The following is a 6,598-nucleotide window of genomic DNA, read 5'->3' as shown; positions in this document are numbered from 1 at the left end:
TTTTTCTACATGGTTGTATTTCTATAAGACTATTACCCAAATCTTTAATTCTAGTCGAAGTTAGACCAGAACCACAGAGCACCCTTCTAGCCCTACAGTCACACACTCTGTCCTCTCTCCTCTCTTTACATACTTGCACTAGAAATATTATTTCCCACTGACCCTGCTCATATTCTTCAACTAGGAGCTGTGAAGAAAACCCATTACTGATTTAAACACACTTACAGCAGAAATATTTATATGAACAAATGAGTATTAGTACCGAGTCACTTATGAGACACAAAATGTGGAGAGAAGTGACATAGAACCTGGGAATAATGAGTGACCACTTGGACCATAGCTAGGTCTTAAAGAACAAATACTGGTAGGAAGAAGAGCCTGGAATAAAGAAAATAATTAGATGGGGATATTCAGTTGAGCAAAGCAGAGAGGTATAAAAAGAATGTTATGTTTAGGGAAAATAAAATGAGTATATCATCCTGGCTGATTCTACAATCAGAGGGTCCATTGAGAGAAAGGGAGATACTTCATGATAGAAAATATGCAATGGGGCTGGATTTATATTTTACAAATTTTATCCCCCAAAAAATCAGTTAATAAAGGCAAAGAGAAAATTCCTTTATCATACTGATTATTTTAACAGTTTCTATTTCTGAAAACTGCAATATTTAGCAGTGATCCTGTTGGAAAATAAATTCAAATTGTATCTTCTGTGAGCAAACATCTTTTGATGACTAAGCTGAACTCTGACTTTGTGTGGGCTTCTTGTTGATTGCCATTTTTAACTGAGAGTCAGTTCAGAAACACGAGTTTTATTTTCACAGCACAGATTACACAGGATGCTTCACAAAATCAATCCAGTTGAACAGACTCTCTTAAAATGAATCATAGGAGTCAGCAAATGATGGGCAGACAGGCCTTTCCCAACAGTCAATATTTTTTCTGTATTTTGACAGAATGTATGGTGAATGGATGAAAGGATGGATGTCTCAGAGGAAATTTAAAGATAGCTCTTAAGACATAAGATGAATCCATTTATGGGGCCACAGAGTCAACAAAGTTGTAATTTGTTGTAACCTGAACTAAGACATACAATATCAAGGATGTATAGAAACGTTTAAATAATTTCAAAAAATAATTTTCTCTTATGTCAATTTACTGTAACTTGAATATTCTCATTAGAATATTCAGTGTTAACATAATAGGTTTACTAGATTTAACGTTCATACCAAAAGAGCAGATAAAGTGTTCATATTAAAAAAATTCAAGGGCTTCCCTGGTGGCTCAGTGGTTGAGAGTCCGCCTTCCGATGCAGGGGACACAAGTTCGTGCCCCGGTCCAGGAAGATCCCACATTCCGCGGAGCGGCTGAGCCCGTGAGCCATGGCCGCTGAGCCTGCGCGTCCGGAGCCTGTGCTCCGCAACGGGAGAGGCCACAACAGTGAGAGGCCCGCGTACCGCAAAAAAATAATAAAAATAAATAAAAATTTAAAAATTCAGTAATTCAACCCCTTTAAACAAATATTTATTAAGCACCTGTGTCGTATAAACCACTGTTTTTTGTTGTTATTGTTCTATAGACAAACAAAGATGGAAAACATACTGTTTGTGTTCTCAAGAAATTTACAATCTAATGATGGGGGTCGAATGCCCAGAATGCTGGAAGAGAGGCAGAAAGTGGTAAGTGCCCTAAGAGGGCAAACAAAACATTATGGAATCACAAACAGTAGTAAAAGTAGCAGTAGGGGAGGAATTGTGAAGAAAGAGCGGGGAAGAAGAATTTTTTTGCTCTGGGCCAGGCTCTGTGCTAAACATTATATGCACATTACTCCATTTAACCTTAATAATTTTATGCCTTAAATACTACTGCTACATCAATTTTTTTTTTTTTAATGAAGAACCTGAGGCCTAGTGAGATTAAGTAACAAACTCCTACAACTGGAAAGCTCACATACTCAGATTTTTCTGACTTTAAATGTCCTCTTAAACCTGCACTATACTGCCTCCTAGGGGAAAGTTGCACAGAGATGGTATAATTATAACTCCCTTACATGAGGTGAAGATGAGGATAAGGGTATTCTGGAAAGTCACAAATATGAAAGAGAAGAGAACAAGGTTTGTCCAGGAAATGCTAACAGTATAACAAACTCATAGTGTCAGGTGTATAATATTGGGTAAGATGTATAATGTATACGCTTTATATACAGTGTTAAGTAAAGACTAGACTGGCAGAGCCTTGGTTCCCAGGAAAGTAGCTTGGACTTGACCAAGGGTATTGAGACTCCTTTCATATGGAAATAACAGTATTTGAATTACCTTTCTTTTTCTTTTTTTATATTTTCAAAATTGTAATTAGATATTACCAAATAAAGTAATAAACAACTCTTAACTTGGAGTACAAAATGAAAACACCTTATTATTTTAAAGGTGCAAAAGCAAGAAAATATGACATAAACTTATACATTTTTAGTCATCTGTGTGATGGGTAAATGCCATTTAAAAATATTTTCAATAGAAAAATGAGTTATAAATCAGTTTTCAGAAGATCAAAAAAATCAATGTTTAATACCAACTTTAACTATAAATAAAAAGAATATTGTCATTTCTCCTGTTTTTGCTTCAACATTTATGTCTTCTGCTCTTTGCCTTTTGGAAAAAGTATTGCATTGCAAGGCTGCCGTCTTTTTGGACGAGGAGAAGGATCAAGATCTTTAATGTAACCTCTTCCCATACAAGTCTGAGTGGAAGGAAAACCAACTTCCCAGAAATTCTCTGGTGTGTTGGGTGGAATGTAGCGAAATCGGTGTCTTGAGCAGGAAGCCAACTTCTTTTCTCTTCTGCTGGAAAATCTGCATAATAAATTTCACATTCCTTACATGTGTGTCCAAGCAATTTTTTTCTTTCTTCTTTTTTCCAAACCACCTCAATATGAGGAAAAGTTTGTAAGCTAGTCTCTCTTTCATCATCTTTAAAATATGGCTTCACAAACGCTTTCTGTTTGACTTTATCTTGTTTATCACCAGGAGAGTTTGGTTTTTTTGTAGCAGTTGACAACTCCTTCTCTTCATCTGCTACTTAGGGGAAGCTATCCACCAAACAGGATTCATATTCTTCATGTGTAGTCCGATCAAACATATCTTCCAAGCTATCTTTCATTTTTCTTTCTCCATTTGGAATTTTTTCTCCCTTCTGCTCTTGGTTCTTCATTTTTAAAAGCATAGTTTCACTAACCAACCTACAGTCCATGTCCACTGTCTTTCCTCCTGCTAATCTTGACTGACTGCCACCCTTTGTATCTACTACAGTAATATCCATTTTATACTGAGAAAGATTTGCTCCTGGATCTATACTCCACTGGATGTTTTCAAAGGATACATCTTGGTTGTTCTGTAGAGACTTTGTTTTAACAATTCTACATGGATTTAACTGAAGAACTGATGCAAGTTCACATGCTCCATGGACTGACCTGGTTTTTATTTTTATAGGCTCACGAAAACCAGCACCATTCATGTCATCAAAAAGATTCTGTCTCCAAACTTTCACGTGGACATAGAGGAATTTTAAAGATAGAATTTTCTTCCTTTATTTGTAACAGTGCTTTATTATCTGGAGATTTACTCAAGGACGGGAGGAGGGACTCCTGTAAACTGCTGGTCTCTTCTGGGGAATCTTTGGTTAATCCACAGCTCCCACTCAAGGCCTTACGGCTTGAGGAAGAGCCCTTTGCAACACGCTTCAAAACCTCATAAAGGGTCACTTGCCTAAATCCAGTTTTAGAGTTGTCACTTCCTTGGCTTTTCTCTTGTCACTGAATAGCTGAAAATCGATCAGACAGATCCAGAGGTTTATCCATCACATGGTCTCCATTCATGTAAGAATGACTATCCAGTGGAAAAGGAAAAGCATTTTCTTTATCAAAGGAGGCTTGGGGGCAGCTTACTTCATCTTCACTTTCTTCCTTGATTTTCTTCCATTTGGTTCGGCCTCCCAGTGATTTCAGGGGTACCACATGTTTACCTTTATCAGTAACAGTATCTTTTTTTTTTTTTTTTTTTTTTTTGCGGCGCTCGGGCCTCTCACCGTTGTGGTCTCTCCTGTTGTGGAGCACAGGCTCCGGACGCGCAGGCTCAGCGGCCATGGCTCACGGGCTCAGCCACTCCGCGGCATGTGGGATCTTCCCGGACCGGGGCACGAACCCTCGTCCCCTGCATCGGCAGGCGGACTCTCAACCACTGCGCCACCAGGGAAGCCCAGTAACAGTATCTTTAATGTGACCAATACTATCCTGTTCACTTAGGGGTTCACTTGTATTTTTATTTATAAGCATCTGCTTATTAGAAGATGACTCGTTAGTGATCTTGTTCACTTCAGCCCCAAGATTATGATGTGTGAAATGGGCACCATCTTCAGATTTTCATATAGGTTTCTCCGATCTAGAATTAGAAGTGTTGCTGAAAGACATTGTTTTCAGATGGTTTTTCTTACCAGTCTCTAAAAGAGAAGGGGACAAACTTGTATTCAAACCTAAACTACTTTTCACATTAGAGGTAGCTCCAAATACAGGAGATGATACCCAAGTAGTCAATTCTTCTTCAGGAGGAGTCTTTGAATTAGAATCTGAAAATCTTAAACTATCTTCACAATTTCTTCTAGATTCCTCAAAAGGTTTTCTGTGATCTCCTTCCACACAGTGGTAGAGCTCATCACCAAGTGGGCTCCTAGGGCCTCGAGATTCAGATTCATCTTGAACACTAAGTCCAAGTGTTTCAGCAACAACTGTAGCTAAATTATCAGGAGGATAACTGCTTTTTCCATGTGTATTAGCCACTGGAGCTTGACTCTGATCGCAAGTGTCAGCCACTAGAATTTTACGTTCATTATGTTTATGTTGTGGATGAGGTGAAGACTTTGGTACTTTTCTCCATTCACGTGCACACCCAGAGTGCTTCAGTTTAGTATGTGTTGGTTCTACGTGTCGGACGTGGAGGTTCTCCTTCCTTCACAGCCGGTTAGTGCCAGAAAATGAAACGGTTGTTGCTGGTCAATCTGGAATAACATCTTCCTCAGATTCAAGATCGGTTGCTTGTTGTGGTTGATCATTCTCAATTTTCTGCTGCAGCTGTTCAGAAAGCTTTTTATTCTCTTCCTGCATTCTTTTCATTCATAAGCTCTGTGATAAGCTTAAGATTCTGCTGCTGAATATTTTCAAACTCTTGCTGTTTCTTCCGCATATGTTCTTCAGTTACCACACAGTGATCATGTAAACCTGCTCTTAATCGGTCTTCTAAAATTTTAATGGTTTCATGAAGGACTTTCCGTGGCTCTCTCAGCTGTTGATTTTTGGTGAAGAATTCTTCTAGTCTTAGTGCATCTCAAATCCATTCCTTTTTCAGTTTGGTTACTTTTACTTGTAGACCTTGTACTTCTTTATCGTGATACTCCTTTAGTGTTGTCCAAAGATCCTTAAAGTCATTAGATACATCTGCAGAACTAGGGCTTCCACAACTGCTTCCTGAGACGTTCATCTTACTTAATATGCTCACACTTCTACTGCCTAATGTTTTCTGACCTTTGCTCTTACATTATACAGGTCTGAAGTTGTCTTTGGCCAGTTCAAATACGGCTTGCAAGATGGCCTCGAGATTCTCGAAAGCCCCATCAGGAAAGCGAGCACGCTATGGGGCAGGGAGGAGACGGCCGTTCGCTTTTCTCCTCATTCCCTCACCAATCTGCCAAACCGCCTGCAGCCGAGCCGCCCCCTCAGGGCAGCCTGCGGTTACCAGAGCTGAGGGAGGGCCCAAGGGCCCTGAATTACCTTTCTGATGATTTTAAGTAAATTAGTATCTCCCGTTTTTCTAGATCTCATATCCACATTTCCTTATGGTAATTACAGCATGTCAGAATGTCTTAAAACAACCAGTCTTTTCAAATTTCCCAACAATGGACTTGATAAACAGAAAAAAATGAACCTAACAAAGAAATCACCATACTATTCAATTGAGTCCTCAGCCAGTGATTCATATGTGTAATCTGTCAAACATAGCTCATTCTATGTGAAAAAATCTTTCCTATAAGAAAATTTTTCTAAAAAATCCTTCCACAGTAGCACAGTTCATCTTTTGTTTGTGCGAATGTATAAATGATCTGCTTTCCAGATGTGGGTGGTTGAACACATCAATCGTTAAGTAATTTGTTAGTTTCTCCGTAGAAGTTCTATCAGCACCTGGTACTCTAACAGATGCTAGTATAGCAATAATGTAATGAGGTTGGTGATGCTCCAAGTTTGGTGTTTGCTTTTCTTTGAGGAATCATAATGGAGAAAAGGAATGTCACAGTTTTCTGGCTGATTAAGCACCAAACAGTCCTGCCCTTTGCCTGGGTTGTAGCATTTTCCAGCATCTTAACATGGCTTGATGACACGTACTTGATAGGATTGTCTCTTTCCTATCAGTCTGCCTTTGAGAATCACTGAATCTGAATTATATGTGTGACTTCTGAACTCATCTCGGTCCAACTCCATCACGTTAGAGATGAGCAATCTGATGTCCGGAAAGATGAAATGACTGACAGTAATCTTTCAGCTGATCAGTGCTCACGTA

General features: G+C 39.0%; 1 pseudogene; it reads right to left on the bottom strand.

Moving 5' to 3' along the window:
- Positions 1–2,625: 2,625 nt before the first annotated feature.
- LOC114896195 lies at positions 2,626–5,524 on the bottom strand (annotated as a pseudogene).
- Between the last annotated feature and the right edge of the window lie 1,074 nt (positions 5,525–6,598).

This window comes from Monodon monoceros, unplaced genomic scaffold, assembly GCF_005190385.1.
Source record: "Monodon monoceros isolate NGI ecotype Baffin Bay Population unplaced genomic scaffold, NGI_Narwhal_1 Super_Scaffold_15, whole genome shotgun sequence".
Lineage (NCBI taxonomy): Eukaryota > Metazoa > Chordata > Mammalia > Artiodactyla > Monodontidae > Monodon > Monodon monoceros.
The sequence above is the reverse complement of the archived record's forward strand: the minus strand, read 5'-3'. Positions and strand labels throughout refer to the sequence as shown.